Source organism: Lissotriton helveticus, chromosome 7, assembly GCF_964261635.1.
Source record: "Lissotriton helveticus chromosome 7, aLisHel1.1, whole genome shotgun sequence".
NCBI classification, from domain to species: domain Eukaryota; kingdom Metazoa; phylum Chordata; class Amphibia; order Caudata; family Salamandridae; genus Lissotriton; species Lissotriton helveticus.
In genome coordinates this window covers 79,180,030-79,195,864 of record NC_136068.1, presented here as the reverse complement: position 1 = coordinate 79,195,864, position 15,835 = coordinate 79,180,030, and positions in this window count along the sequence as shown.

Here is a 15,835-nt window from a genome sequence, read left to right as displayed (position 1 = left end):
GGGACTCTGAAAGTGCACTGGAGCCTGCTGTCCAGCCCTAGTGCCACTGCTCTCTCCCTAAAACGTATATGTTTGAATTGGTAACCCCAACTGGCAAAGGACTTTAGCCCCCTCATAAGTCCCTAGTTTATGGTACCAGTGTTACCCAGGGCATGGGTGTTAAAGGGATAACCAGGGCTTCAAGTACTGTTTGTGCCACCGTGAGTGACCCAAGTAAACTACTGACAGCAGGTCTGCCATTGTAGACTGCAGTAGCAGTGCAAACTGCTCGAACTCGACTTTGTCCTCACCATGTGGGGCAAAGTCAATGCACTATTTTTATTATATGCCAGTCACTCCTAAGGAAGGCCTCCTGAGCCCAGGAAGCAGGGTGCATTACATTAAAGGTGTGGACATGTAAGTGCAAGGACAATGTCCCTATAGTGGCCTTTTAACATTAAAGGACAGTATAAGTGATAGATGGGTCCATGGGATAAGATGGACACCCGGGCAAACCCAAGGTTGGCAGCTCCATTCTGGTACCACCTAAATATGTTCTGTTTGGTATCAAACAACGTGCCTCATCATTATTGACACAAATCTCATGTAGAGGACGATGTGGCATGCATGCAGGTGGCTACTTTGAGGCTGCCCACCTGGTTGATCCAGTATTTCCTGTGCTTTGGCTGCCAGCCAAAGAATACACCCACCAAGACAGGAATTTGACCCCCTGCCAAGAGGTGTGAACTCTCCCAGGAGTCAGAAACAAAGGCATGGATGGGAAGGAGGTCAACCCTTCCTCCCTGCAGGATGGCTAGTGAAGTGGCACATCAAGGTGGTGAGCTTCAAAGGCTGCACCACCTGTGATATGCAACCATGCTGCCTCTCAAAGGAGAAAACAGCCCTTCCCCTGACCCCAGGCACATCTGCACCCAAGCAGGTGGAAAAATTAGGTATTCAGGAGGTGTACACCCCTAGAAGGCTAGCCACACCCCTAGGGTGGGCTACCTGGTTTGTACAGCTAAGGAAGACTTCTACCATTTTTTTTAAAAGTGATAGAATAGTGGGTTTTGTGGAAAATGTAGTCCTGACCTCCACAAAGTTTCAGGTGGCTACCGTGTTCCCCAGGACCTCTGAATGTCGATTTAACTTCCTGCTGTACTTACCGCTGCCAAGGCTTGTGGGTTGCCAATCTGGCAACCACCGTCTTTACTCGATGCTGCACCTCGAGGGAAACTCCGCAAACCTTCATCAGATGTCAGCAGTGGCTTAGTTGTTGACTTTTTGCACCCTGTTCCCCCAGCATCGTGTAAGTGGTAAAACCAGCTCTCCTGCAGCTCCCACTTCAGCACCAAGAACTGTAAAACAACTCAGCACCCGGGATTCTCAAGTCCGGGAAAAGTAAACTGACTGCCGTGGCTAGGTCCTGGAACCTGCATAAACTTTACCTGGGTTGGGTTCCACACAGCTCAACCTGCAAGTGACCAATTGTCACTACTACTATTTCCATTAACCACAATCCAAAAGTTCTGCTGTAGTGAATTGCTGTGATTTATGTTTTCTTCCGAAATCCATAACTCCAGTTACATGTATCTGATCTTGTTCATTTCTGTGTCTAAATTAATATAAAAATCGGCCTTGTTTTTATAAATTGGAGTTGGATTTATTTTGGATCTCAATTACTTATCACCCATGTTGGCAGTCAGAAATGCTTAACGCATGTTCCTCTAGTAAAGTTTGACTGCTCTTTGCCACTCTACTAGGACTGAGCTGTGGATATAATATTCCTATTCCAAGGAGCATCTTTGCGCTATTGTGTGTATTGCATGGTGAATCCTAACCAGCATCACCACATAATACACCACTTACCTACACTCTCTGAAGCTCATTCTGGAGTAGGTGTGATGCACCCAGAGTGTGTCTTTCCACACTTTCTTCTCTCAGAAGATGTAATTTTTCACATCACCAGAGTGGTTTATCTATCTATATTGTGGGAGGTTTGTACTCATCCCGTATGGGAGAGAAGTGCTCCCTCCACCTGAAAAAAATGATTGGTATAGGAGTTTGAAATAGATCTCTTCTCAGTTAAACACTGAGATTGTGAATTCCAGGTTTGGAACTACTGTGGAGAATGGGCTGCTTTGACCCATCAAAAAAGGAACATTGAAATTGCTGTGTTTTTTTTTTGTTCTATCCAATAGGCAATATGATTTAGAAGTGTATTTAACCTTGGATGTACCTTCTAATTGTATTAATTGTTGTGTAAAGCATATAGGATATGGATATAATCCTGTACCGAGCTTCTTGCTTGTTTTAGGTCGAGCCTACCAGACAACACAACTGGCTAGATGTGAAAGACAGCCTGGCCATTGCTTACTATTGGTTGATTTATTGTCACTTTCATTCTGTCCCCTCTATGAAAGTGCATGTGTTATCCATCTCTCTCCCTTATGTTCTCCCCCCAATTGCACCCGTGGTCCGTATTTTCTCTAATGTATCCCTCCAACTACTGCACTCCTTATTAGTGCTTCTTCTTATCCCCTGATAGGGTGACCACCCGTCCGTAATTTACCCATACTGTCCGTAAATTAACATTAATGTCCGTTGGCCGTGATTCAGCGGAATTGTTGTATCATTTTCTTCTTTCAGCTAATATACAAAGGTTCATTCCGGCAGCTTTCGTATCATCGATTTATTATTGGCAGTAGCATTTCAACAAATCACCAAAAATTGGAAAGATTTTACTAAATTGTCCTATCAGGCTTGGTGGTATGCTGTTTGTTACAATCACAGACTAGACACATCATTTGTGTACCCATTACACATGGCAACAAGACGCTTAATTTTGTGGTCTCCTGTTACCGATTTCCTTGATATAAGTGCTCAACAATCTCTGTCACGTACTCCACGTCAACAAGAAGTTTCTAAACCTCTGTGACTTCCCTTTTATTACTTTTTCATATATTTTTTTTTACTTTAATGTACTTAAGATTATGAACTACTGTAGATCATTTCACTTTCATATTTGAATTAATACATCTTTCAGTGTTATTTTCTCACTTTTATACTTTATAGCTGACTGTATTTTATTTGCTCTTTCTCCTTTTTGTTCTTCTTTAAACTGTTATTTGCTTGTAACCTGTTAAGCCTAGCATTGGTATGTCTTTTACAATGCTGTATTGTTTTAATCTAATAAAAGCATTTTTAACTAATTCCGACAGGTTTGATGGCTGAGCTGAAGCAGAAGGGAAGGACTCTCCTGTGGTGTGATTCCAAGGGAGGAGCAGACAGCTACACAAGAATCAAGCATTCTTGACAGGGTGCTTGCTGCCTGAAAGAAATGTAAACATGTGCTATTTGTTAATCTACACTACTTGGAAGCTGGTATAGGCGTTAATAGATGGAGTCACTTGAAGCTTCCTGTTACCAAAGAATTATTCTTTTTGTGAGGTATTGTTAGAGTGTTCTAAGCTGAACGGTGGAGTGTGCGCTTTAATGGACAGTTATAAAAAACTTTTGCACTAGGTACAATCTGCGTATTACAAAAATGTATACTTTGGAAGGACTTATTTTTCATCTTTAACTTAAATGTATTTGTGCAATTTGTGGCAGCCTATCTCATATTCTTTGTAATGCAAGTTTAAAATAATGACTCATACATTCACAGTGCCTTCTGTGACAGGCAAGGACCTCTTGGCACTAAAAATCCACAAGTCACTATTGTCCGCTACACCAACAAGGATTCAATTCTATGGACCTCTGGTTGCCCACACAGCATCTGTAGTGATCACATTAACTAATAGAGGTTTTGTAATGTTAAATAGTGCATTTTCCTCTGAATAGTTTAATTTGCATTTAGTTTTAGTTTTCATTTAATGTGTGAGTCATTTTATATGCAGGTACCTAATGGTGAAAGATCAACAAGATAATTACAGACTATTTCTGTTCTTTTAAGCCACACCTTTGACTCCGCCTCCACGCTCAATTACTCCATCCCCATGGTAATCAAATCACAGTATTCATACTTTTTTTAATGCACTTTCATCGTTTCATTGAATAGCTATGTAAAGTCTGCGAAAGGCCGTGATATTAACATGGAGCTCTCCCTTTACCTTCACTAGGTACCTTTTTTAAAGATATTGTGTTAGATTAACCTGCCATCTGTATTTATTTACCACAATTTTCTGTTCATTTTACAGGCTTGTACAAATAATCTGTCCTCTGGTGTTAAAAGAGATTGATAAAAGGCAATGAATTTAGTGAGTCGCTTAATTGCGCTACCTGACAGGTTACGAGGAAAACTGGGCTCAAATCCCGGTTTCCCCACATGATTAAATTGTGTGATCTAAGTCAACTCAGTTTACTTCAGGGTCGAATTTACTTGATGGTGACACTGAGAGCACTTTTAACTAATTCATTTCAAGATGGATCCTGTACAAAAGCCTCACTTATATGGTTTAATAGTCTGTAATGTTCCACCATCCATAACAATAGTTAGTATGATGTAGGGTCTACTCTTCACTTTGTCCACTCATGGTGTTGCCAGGAGGTAGGGTTAATACATATTTTAAAGTTCATGTTTAGGAACTATCACTTCAAATAAATGTCAATACAGCATTGTGATCTAATGTACTAAAGTGAAACACTTACAAATGTTAAAGAGACACTTTCTACATTTTAATGTCTTTATCATCTTCTTACATTTTGTGTGTAGTATAATTTACATCCCAAATATTTTGAAGATTCTGCATGTTCTTCGACACTTCAGCCTGTACTCGACTGCAGAGCCATTTAAAGACATGAACAAAATGGGAAATTGCCTAGCGCCCAACCATCCAAGGTCTGGCTTCTGTTTGCCCTCCATAAGTACGAGCAGCAGATCATTGCCCCAGCAGAGTTTGCTCGGATGTGTGGGTGCTACTTATTCCCCATTTGACAGTGCCTTTACTATTTCTGGCCTCTCTGCTGTGACTATTCTCCAAGCATGCAATACTTTGATCAATCATGATGATGAATACAAATTTACAGAGCGCACAGATGCGCCCTTGGAGTTTCTTGGCGCTAGTCTAGCAGCAAGATGAATATTACGGGATGAAAAGCCATGCTTTTAGCTACTTTTTGAAGGTATGTTCCAAGCTTTCCTGCCTGAGATGCAGCGAGACTGTATTCCATATAGAAGTGCCTAGAAAGGAGAAGGAGTGCCCACCGGTCCTTGCCTTCCTTACTCTTGGTATGCTTGCTAAGGCCTGATTCAAGGACTAGAGATTTCTGGCAGTGCTTTAAAAATGGACTCAGCATGCAAAGTAACTTGACCCAATGTTATGAAGAGCACGAAACATCAGCAGCAATGTCTGAAATGGGGTGGCTGAGTGGGCTAAAGAATGGTGATGGATTAAACCCAGATCAGTTGACTGGGGGTGAGTGTTTGATTTGCTCAAACGCTCCGTCCATCATCCCCTTTTGTTTCGCTTTGTTCGCCCTAAGTGTGGCAGGGTATGCTCAGACGTGAGTCCCTTGCTCACTTGGCCACTGGATTCAAGATAGCCTGGCTGATGAGGATTATGAATCCGAAACCGGTCCCAGGATGCTTGTTTCCGGTCCATGGAAGACATGGCTTGGCAGTTCGGGCTGTACTGTTCCCATGAGGCACAGGGTCAGACTGATTTGCATATAGCCATGTTTGAAATGGGGTGGCTGAGTGGGCTAAAGAATGGTGATGGATTAAACCCAGATCAGTTGACTGGGGGTGAGTGTTTGATTTGCTCAAACGCTCCGCCCATCATCCCCTTTTGTATCGCTTTGTTCGCCCTATGTGTGGCAGGGTATGTTCAGACGTGAGTCCCTTGCTCACCTGGCCACTGGATTCAAGATAGCCTGGCTGATAAGGATTATGAATCCGAAACCGGTCCCAGGATGCTTGTTTCCGGTCCATGGAAGACATGGCTTGGCAGTTCGGGCTGTACTGTTCCCATGAGGCACAGGGTCAGACTGATTTGCATATAGCCATGTTTGAAATGGGGTGGCTGAGTGGGCTAAAGAATGGTGATGGATTAAACCCAGATCAGTTGACTGGGGGTGAGTGTTTGATTTGCTCAAACGCTCCGTCCATCATCCCCTTTTGTATCGCTTTGTTCGCCCTAAGTGTGGCAGGGTATGCTCAGACGTGAGTCCCTTGCTCACTTGGCCACTGGATTCAAGATAGCCTGGCTGATGAGGATTATGAATCCGAAACCGGTCCCAGGATGCTTGTTTCCGGTCCATGGAAGACATGGCTTGGCAGTTCGGGCTGGACTGTTCCCATGAGGCACAGGGTCAGACTGATTTGCATATAGCCATGTTTGAAATGGGGTGGCTGAGTGGGCTAAAGAATGGTGATGGATTAAACCCAGATCAGTTGACTGGGGGTGAGTGTTTGATTTGCTCAACCGCTCCGTCCATCATCCCCTTTTGTATCGCTTTGTTCGCCCTAAGTGTGGCAGGGTATGCTCAGACAAGAGTCCCTTGCTCACTTGGCCACTGGATTCAAGATAGCCTGGCTGATGAGGATTATGAATCCGAAACCGGTCCCAAGATGCTTGTTTCCGGTCCATGGAAGACATGGCTTGGCAGTTCGGGCTGTACTGTTCCCATGAGGCACAGGGTCAGACTGATTTGCATATAGCCATGTTTGAAATGGGGTGACTGAGTGGGCTAAAGAATGGTGATGGATTAAACCCAGATCAGTTGACTTGGGGTGAGTGTTTGATTTGCTCAACCGCTCCGTCCATCATCCCCTTTTGTATCGCTTTGTTCGCCCTAAGTGTGGCAGGGTATGCTCAGACGTGAGTCCCTTGCTCACTTGGCATGGATTCAAGATAGCCTGGCTGATGAGGATTATGAATCCGAAACCGGTCCCAGGATGCTTGTTTCCGGTCCATGGAACATATGGCTTGGCAGTTCGGGCTGTACTGTTCCCATGAGGCACAGGGTCAGACTGATTTGCATATAGCCATGTTTGAAATGGGGTGGCTGAGTGGGCTAAAGAATGGTGATGGATTAAACCCAGATCAGTTGACTGGGGGTGAGTGTTTGATTTGCTCAACTACTCCGTCCATCATCCCCTTTTGTATCGCTTTGTTCGCCCTAAGTGTGGCAGGGTATGCTCAGACGTGAGTCCCTTGCTCACTTGGCCACTGGATTCAAGATAGCCTGGCTGATCAGGATTATGAATCCGAAACCGGTCCCAGGATGCTTGTTTCCGGTCCATGGAAGACATGGCTTGGCAGTTCGGGCTGGACTGTTCCCATGAGGCACAGGGTCAGACTGATTTGCATATGTCCATGTCTGAAATGGGGTGGCTGAGTGGGCTAAAGAATGGTGATGGATTAAACCCAGATCAGTTGACTGGGGGTGAGTGTTTGATTTGCTCAACCGCTCCGTCCATCATCCCCTTTTGTATCGCTCTCTGCTGAGACTTACTTGACCTTCGCGCGCTGAGGCATTTGTTGCTGTATTGCTGTTTTAAATAATTTTAGAATTTCCTGCTCTACTGCGAGTTCGCCCTGTCAACTTTAGCGCTAGGTGCAATCCTTCGTCCTAGCCTGTCTTGGGGGGGCTACACCTAGAACAGCTCTTACCTGCACTATAATTGTGTCCCCATCCCCACTTGAGGGAATTAGAGCGCTTCAGGGGCTTCTTGGGCTCTTGGGGAGATCGCGCTGCGGTGATTGGAGCCGCCATCTTGGGTGAGGGATCCAGGGTGTGCCGAATAGCAGGCGCCATCTTGGTTGGGGGGCTAGTGTTTTCACTGCAGGACTCCCGTGCCTGGAAAGGGCATAAAAACGGAACTTCCTCACTGACAGGTCAGACTTACTTGACCTTCGCGCGCTGAGGCATTTGTTGCTGTATTGCTGTTTTAAATAATTTTAGAATTTCCTGCTCTACTGCGCGTTCGCGCTGTCAACTTTAGCGCTAGGTGCAAACCTTCGTCCTAGCCTGTCTTGCGGGGGCTACACCTAGAACAGCTCTTATCTGCACTATAATTGTGTCCCCATCCCCACTTGAGGGAATTAGAGCGCTTCAGGGGCTTCTTTGGCTCTTGGGGAGATCACGCTGCGGCGATTGGAGCTGCCATCTTGGGTGAGGGAACCAGGGTGTGCCGAATAGCAGGCGCCATCTTGGTTGGGGGGCTAGTGTTTTCACTGCAGGACTCCCGTGCCTGGAAAGGGCATAAAAACGGAACTTCCTCACTGACAGGTCAGACTTACTTGACCTTCGCGCGCTGAGGCATTTGTTGCTGTATTGCTGTTTTAAATATTTTTAGAATGTCCTGCTCTACTGCGCGTTCGCGCTGTCAACTTTAGCGCTAGGTGCAATCCTTCGTCCTAGCCTGTCTTGGCGGGGCTACACCTAGAACAGCTCTTACCTGCACTATAATTGTGTCCCCATCCCCACTTGAGGGAATTAGAGCGCTTCAGGGGCTTCTTGGGCTCTTGGGGAGATCGCGCTGCGGTGATTGGAGCCGCCATCTTGGGTGAGGGAACCAGGGTGTGCCGAATAGCAGGCGCCATCTTGGTTGGGGGGCTAGTGTTTTCACTGCAGGACTCCCGTGCTTACGGTTATATAAGATGGCTGACTCTAAGGCGCGCAGAGTAGGCGCGCAGCGGGCGCGCCGGCAGATCGCCGGAGGTTCGCCAGAGGTAAGCCCGTTTGCGCCCGTTCGCGCACAGGACGCGCCGGGCGCCGGAAACTCTGTCTGTCAGGATCGCACCATACCACGGTACTCCCGTGACGATCTTATACTTTTGAATCCCGGCTCTCTTCCAAGCCGTAGGCATAAATCCATCGGAAGGCACCCAGATTCTTTATCCTGTGGCCTGCTGAACGTGAGATCGCTCATTAAGCATTGTGAAGAGATTGCGCTACTCATAGAGTCCTATGAGCTAGACGTACTCTTCATGACAGAGACTTGGACCACAGCGGGTAGTTCGGTGGAACTGGGGACAGCGTGCCCCCCCGGGTTTTAAAATAATACACAATCCCAGGGTGGGGGCTAGAGGAGGCGGAATCGGACTAATCTTTAGAGAGACATTACATTTCTCTCAGCTCAACATCAAGGCTATCGCTGGATGTGAAGTACTTGGCTTTTCCATCAAGGGCCCAGGAGGTGTGCTACACACGGGACTGTTATGTTACAGACCCCCTGCGGGCACGCTGTCTGCTGTGCCTGAGCTCATAGATTTAATCTATGACTTGTCCCATTCCCACACTAGGCTGATGGTGCTAGGGGATTTCAACCTTTGGCCAAATGGGCCGACTAACTCCGCTTTTGTAGAGCTGGTTCAAGCCTGCCGCAATATTGAGTTACAACAGCTAGTACTCTCGCAAACCCACTCTAAGGGTCAAATTCTTGACCTGCTCTTTGCCGACGCCAGTCAAACGTCTCTGCGGGATGTCATACCCCAGGGTTGGACGGACCACGCTCTCGTCCTCTTTTCCCTCTCATGCCCAGTCGTCACAGCAATGAAAGGTAGTGTGGGTGGTACCAGAATGGGTAGACAATGGTCTAGACTTCTTAAACTGCCTACCCTGCCTACTCTGCTTCCTGACGGCTTTACATTGGGAGATACGGTGGACGTGAGCTATGAGACTTTTTGTCAGCAAATCTTGGCTTCTCTGGACTCTCTGGCGCCGATGCGTAAAATTAGAGCTAGGACTAATCTGGCTATGCCATGGTACTCAGAGGAACTCCGGCAGCTCAAGCTTCAGTGTAAACAGGCTGAGCGTGCCTGGAGGAAACAGTATCTGGAACCATATAGAGTCCGTTTCAAACAAGCTCTGGCGACCTATAAGGTCCAGATTAAGCTGGCCAAGGCTAGACTCTGGAAGAACTATTGTGGGCAGCTGCAAATAAGTCCCAGGCCCTATTCAAGATCGTAAAAGACCTGGCCCATCCAGCTTGTACTAAAAACAACATCCCGGCCTCCCAAGTTCTCTGTGACTCGTTGGCACAGGCTTTCGAGGACAAGATTGCTACCATCTTAAATAATCTTGCCTCGTCATCTGGTCAGCCTGTGCACTATACCATCTGCACTGAGAACTCGGAGGAAGGCATCAAGTTAGCTGAATTGAAATCTTGCCTTTACCATCGTTCAAGGATTTTTGCGCTCTGGCCGACGGTATATCTTCAGGCTCACTGTCTGATCCTCTCCCACCAAAATTCTGGAAATTGTTTCGGGAAGAGCTTTTTCCCCCTCTTTTTTCCTGCGCGGGTCCCGGATAGCTGGAAATTGGCGGTTGTTTCCCCATTACTTAAGAAGGAAAATCTGGACCCCGCCTGCCCAGCTAACTACAGACCCATTTCTCTGTTGCCATTTCCCATTAAGATTCTTGAGAAACTGGCCACAAAACATCTTTCCAACTTTCTTGAGGCCACCGACTGTTTGGATGTGGCTCAGTTTGGCTTCAGACCAGCGCATGGGACAGAATCGGCATTGGTGACTGTTCTCGACGACCTGCGAACGCGGGCCGACCAGGGTCGAGCTGCCTTTTTAGTGCTGCTCGATATGTCGGCCGCGTTCGATACGGTCAGCCATGCAATTCTGATCAGGAGATTGGCGGAGGGTGGAGTATCTGGCATGGCCCTTGAGTGGCTGGTGTCGTATCTCGATCACAGGCACCAGGTAGTGGCCCTGCCACCCTTTAAATCTAACATCAGGAGGGTTGGTCAGGGCGTTCCCCAGGGGTGAGCCATTAGCCCCATTCTTTTCAATCTTTACCTCCGCCCCCTGATCACGTTGATTAAATCTTTTGGCATAACAGTCACCAATTACGCCGATGACACCCAACTCATCTTCTCTTTCGAGGGTAAGGATGGGGTATCTCAGGAGGTCTTTCATCGCTGCATGAGCACCACGGCTGAATGGCTGGGTAACAACTCCCTGCAGTTTAACAGCTCGAAAACCGAGGTGTTACACTGCTCTTTGGACCGTATGCCCAGACCGCTTCCGCAGGATTTTTGGCCTCCCGATTTTTAAGGCACTAGCCTGTCGGCTGAAACGGTTCGCAATCTGGGGGGTGATGTTCAGTACCAGCCTGCAGCTTGATGTGTCAGTGAATAGAACGGTGGCCACTTGCATGGCGCTGCTCTGTTCGCTGCGCAAGATCTTACCCCTGCTTCCTGCACAGGCTAGACCAGAGGTAGTACGGAGCATAATTTTAAGTCGAATTGACTATTGCAACACACTACTTCTGGGGGCCCCTGCTACGCTAGTTGGAAAATTACAGCGGGTACAGAATTTTGCCGCCAAATTGGCCCTCTCACGTCGACGCCTGGATTCTTCTGCCAAGGCACTTAAGGACCTCCACTGGCTGCCAGTCTCCCAATGGATTGATTTTAAAGCACTGTGCCTGGTATTTAGGGCTCTACACAGACAGGGTCCGTCTCCTTTGCAGGATCTCTTTTCTTGGTACACCCCTTCTAGATCTTTACGGTCAGCCTCAGCTCATCTGGTGGTAGTACCCAAGATTCTGAGATCCCGGACGGGTGGCCGGTCCTTCAGGTTTACCGCAGCAAGACTGTGGAATTCTCTTCCATTGGGCCTGAGGGGCCTGAAAAATTACTACTCTTTTAAAAATGATCTGAAAACCCACTTGTTCCCTAGAGCAATGTAAATGTATCGGATGGTGGAAACATCATGTATGTGTCATTATAGTCTAAGCGCCAGGATGCCCGTTGGGTGACAGTAATTGCGCTATATAAGTACGTCTATACATACATACATACATACTACTCTCCAAGCATGCAATACTTTGATCAATCATGATGATGAATACAAATTTATAGAGCGCACAGATGCGCCCTTGGAGTTTCTTGGCGCTAGTCTAGCAGCAAGATGAATATTACAGGATGAAAAGCCATGCTTTTAGCTTCTTTTTGAAGGTATGTTCTGAGCTTTCCTGCCTGCGATGCAACAGGACTGTATTCCATACAGAAGTGCCTAGAAAGGAGAAAGAGTGCCCACCGGTCCTTGCCTTCCTTACTCTTGGTATGCTTGCTAAGGCCTGGTTCAAGGACTAGAGATTTCTGGCAGGGCTGTAGAAACGGACTCAGCAGGCAACGTAACTTGACCCAATGTTATGAAGAGCACGAAACATCAGCAGCAATGTTTTGAACAGGATTCTCTTCCTTACCGGGAGCCTATGCAAGGAAAGAAGGTGCACAGAAATCCTGGCACTCCGCAGAAGATTCAATAAGAGTTGTGCCGCAGCATTCTGAACCACCTGAAGCCTACGAATGGCAAAGTCCAGAAATCCAAGATATAATGCGTTAGCATAGTCCAAGCGAGAGGTTATAAGAGCCTGGATAACCGTTTCCTGGCATGAAAAGACAGAAAAACAAAATCGTTTTCAATGCCTTCTGGAGTCCAAAACACATTCCAGCTACTGAGCTAATCTGAGGTTGGAAAAATAACTGTTTATCAAACTTAACTCCTAAGTTCTTGGCCGCCTCCGTATGAGAAGCAGGTGGAGCAGATCCATCTGGCCAGCATGTTGACCAGTTGGTAGGATCCGGAGTGCCAAAGAAGACTATTTCTGTCTTATCGGCGATACACATCAGCTGTTTCTGAAACATCCTCTCAAATATGGCACTTAGACAAAGCTTGATGGAATCATAGACAAGATGTTCACCATCCTCACAGGAGAAGAGAATTTGGGTATCATCTGCATATGATATGATCTTGGCACCAAATCACTGTCAGTCAGTCAAAACTCTTTATTTGGCTGAGAGCCATAAAAGACATTACATTGAAAAAATGTAATAAAAGTAATAAAACAAGCAACATAAGAATCATAAAAAACAATGCTTATAAAATGAGTAGAAAACGTAAAACATAAAAAATACTTCTGAAGTTGATCAAGATAAATAGACATTATTTAACCCTCTCCTGAGTCTAAAAGCATGGGATACATAGCTAATTACACCAAACAACAATGTTAATTATCTAACAGTTGAAGGTAATGCAGACAATGTGTATAAGATCTTAAACCCAGGGTACATAAAAATTATAATAAATATTGTTTTCCCGGGCATACATAAAAACAGCAGAAAAGAATAGAATGTACAAGTGTTTGCTTAGCTGTATTGTCACAAGGACAAGGGGGTAGGGATTGAAACCAAATACCTCGATGAGGCTAGGCTACAATAAAGTGCTAAGTGCTGAGTATAAAGCGGGTTAGATAAAATCTATGAGCCATATGTATGAAAAACGCGTTTTGCGACTCTCAAATTGCGATTTTTAGGGAATCGCAGTTAGAGAATCGCAAAATGCAATGTATGTAGGATTTGCTAAATATTTAGCGAATCCTACATATTCCTTAGCTGCAAATCGCAAATTGAGATTTGCAAATTAGGAATACCTTCCCATTCATTCCTATGGGCTAGAAGGCCCATAGGAATGAATGGGAAGACATTCTCAATTTGCGATTCCCAATTAGAGAAAACGCAAATTGAGAATGCAATTTCAAGGTTGCAAGGGTGTCAACAGGACACCCTGTTGCACCCCTGAAATAAGCATGTGTGCACATGTGGCGCACATACATACCCTAAGGGCATGTATGTGCGCCACGTAGCACTTCGAAAAATCCAAAAAAGTGAATTTTTCAAAGAAATCGCAAATTACCACCAACCTGAAGTTGGTGGTAATTTGCGATTCCTTAGGCCAAAATCGCACAACTTGGGTGGTTCCTACATTGCATTTAAGGAATCGCAATTTGGGATTCCTTAAATGCATTCGAAAAATAGGGAATCACACATTTTGCGATCCCTTATTTTGCGAGGGGTTTTTTGTGTGCTACATTGCACACTGCCTAAATTGCGATTGCAAATGCTGATATTCTGCGAATTTCACGTTTGCGATCCCAATTTGGCTTCATACATATGGCCCCATGTTCACTATTCCAGACCCAGTTTAAGTAGCGTTCCATCCCTGCTTTGTGCTTTAAATCAAGATAACACTTGTTTGTGCTCAGCCATTGGTTTTTAAGGAATCTGCCTTCATTTTTACATTGGCAAAAGAGGGGTTTGACTGTGAGTTGCGAGCTGTTAACAATTTAGTTTGGAGAATGGAAAAGGTTTGAAAGACCTATGTTGGCAAATCCTTTTTTAACATGGACAAGCCAAGGAACGGAAAAGGCTCAGTCCTGTCTCAAGCAGTCTTCAATGACTGAACGAGAAAAGCTAGCATGCCTTGAATGCCAGATCTTAAGCCAAATAAGGATTGGTGCAACCTGAACTAAATCCTATAAGAAAGGAAGTCTGACCTCCAGGAGAACAATAAGACTGGCTGTAATTTTGGAGGTCGCTAGCAGCCTGTATTAAAATGTATTTTCTATTTTCTGGAGGTTACCAGGTAAAATGTACCCCAACACACCAGCCACTCAAATGAAAGACATTCACTTTTATATAGGGTGATCAATTCCTTTATTGGATTTTGGCCTATTTTTGGGGGGAGAACCTGAAAATGCCATAAGTGGCCCCTGCACATTTACAAGCCCTCTGAGTTAAAAGCACAATTTATTTGAAAAAGTTATACAGAGGTAATTAAAACTGTAGACTTTTGTGATAGTGATACCATCGATATAAAAGTAGCGGGGAAGTCTTTTTGGGGCCACAAGTCATGATGTGTAATTTCTGGTGGTAAAATTGCTAAATGTGTCAAGAAGCAATTGCTAACTATTGGCATGTGAGGGCGATCAAAATGATAAAGTCTGCATATTATAGGACGGGTACTGAAAAGTCACCAACTCTCAGGAAGTCTGTTCCATTGGCTATCAAAGCAGTCTCAAGAGCATTCATATAAAAAATACATTTTTAAAAAGGTGCTAAAATGCAACTTTGTCTCATACCCTTGGTTGAATAAAAAGATGAAGTGCAGTCTCTGTTTATGTTATAACAAACTTGTACCTTTGTATTGCTGTGTTTGCATGCTAAAATGTCAACCAGAGCAGAGCCAATCCCTGCTTTGCACATCCTGGACCATAGCTTGCCCCTATACACCATACCCAAGGCACTAGAAAGGTTCATGAAGGCCATAAAATGGTCTCCCCATGGCTTGGACATATTTCCCTGATATCAGAAAGAGTTTTAAAGTCTGCTCAACTGTCCCTACCCCAATCAGAAACCATATCGTAATTCCGAACTTTTTTACTAGTAAGAGCAGACTCCTCCAAAATCTGTAAAAGGACTCAGTCTACTATCTTTACCGACGAGTCCAAGAGAGAAATAAGCCAATAACATGGGGGTGAGCATTTACTACCTTTTTTAAATATAGCAAAAATGGTGCACTTCATCCAGGAATGGGGAATATCACCTTTGACTGTCACCTGAAAGACGTTAGTCACCAAATGACTCAACCAAAGAGGCGAGAGGGGTGAGATAGACATTGAACAAAGGAGCCCTGAGGGACCGTGACTAAAATTGCCCTATTGCCAAAAGCAAAAGGGGGTAGCCATACTTCCTATTCTCTATTGTCTAAAAAAGAGGGCAACCATCTAAGAGTCAGCCTCTTTACTCCAATCTCCAAAAGGCGGTCGAACAGAGAGGAGTGAGGTACTGTGTCAAAGGCCGCCAACAGATCCAACAAAATCAGCACAGCCTTGCCACTGGCATTTAGATTGCCTTTGATTTGTCCCCCAACCTCGAGAAGAGCCGACTCATTACTCATATTCTGCCTGAGACCAGACTGACTGGGATGGAGGAGATCGTTAGTCTACAAGTAGCAGCAGAATAGCCTATTGACCAATTTCTCTAAGATCTTTGACATTGAAGGAAGCAAATAAATTACTCAGCATATTGGGGTCAGCTGATGGCTTCTTC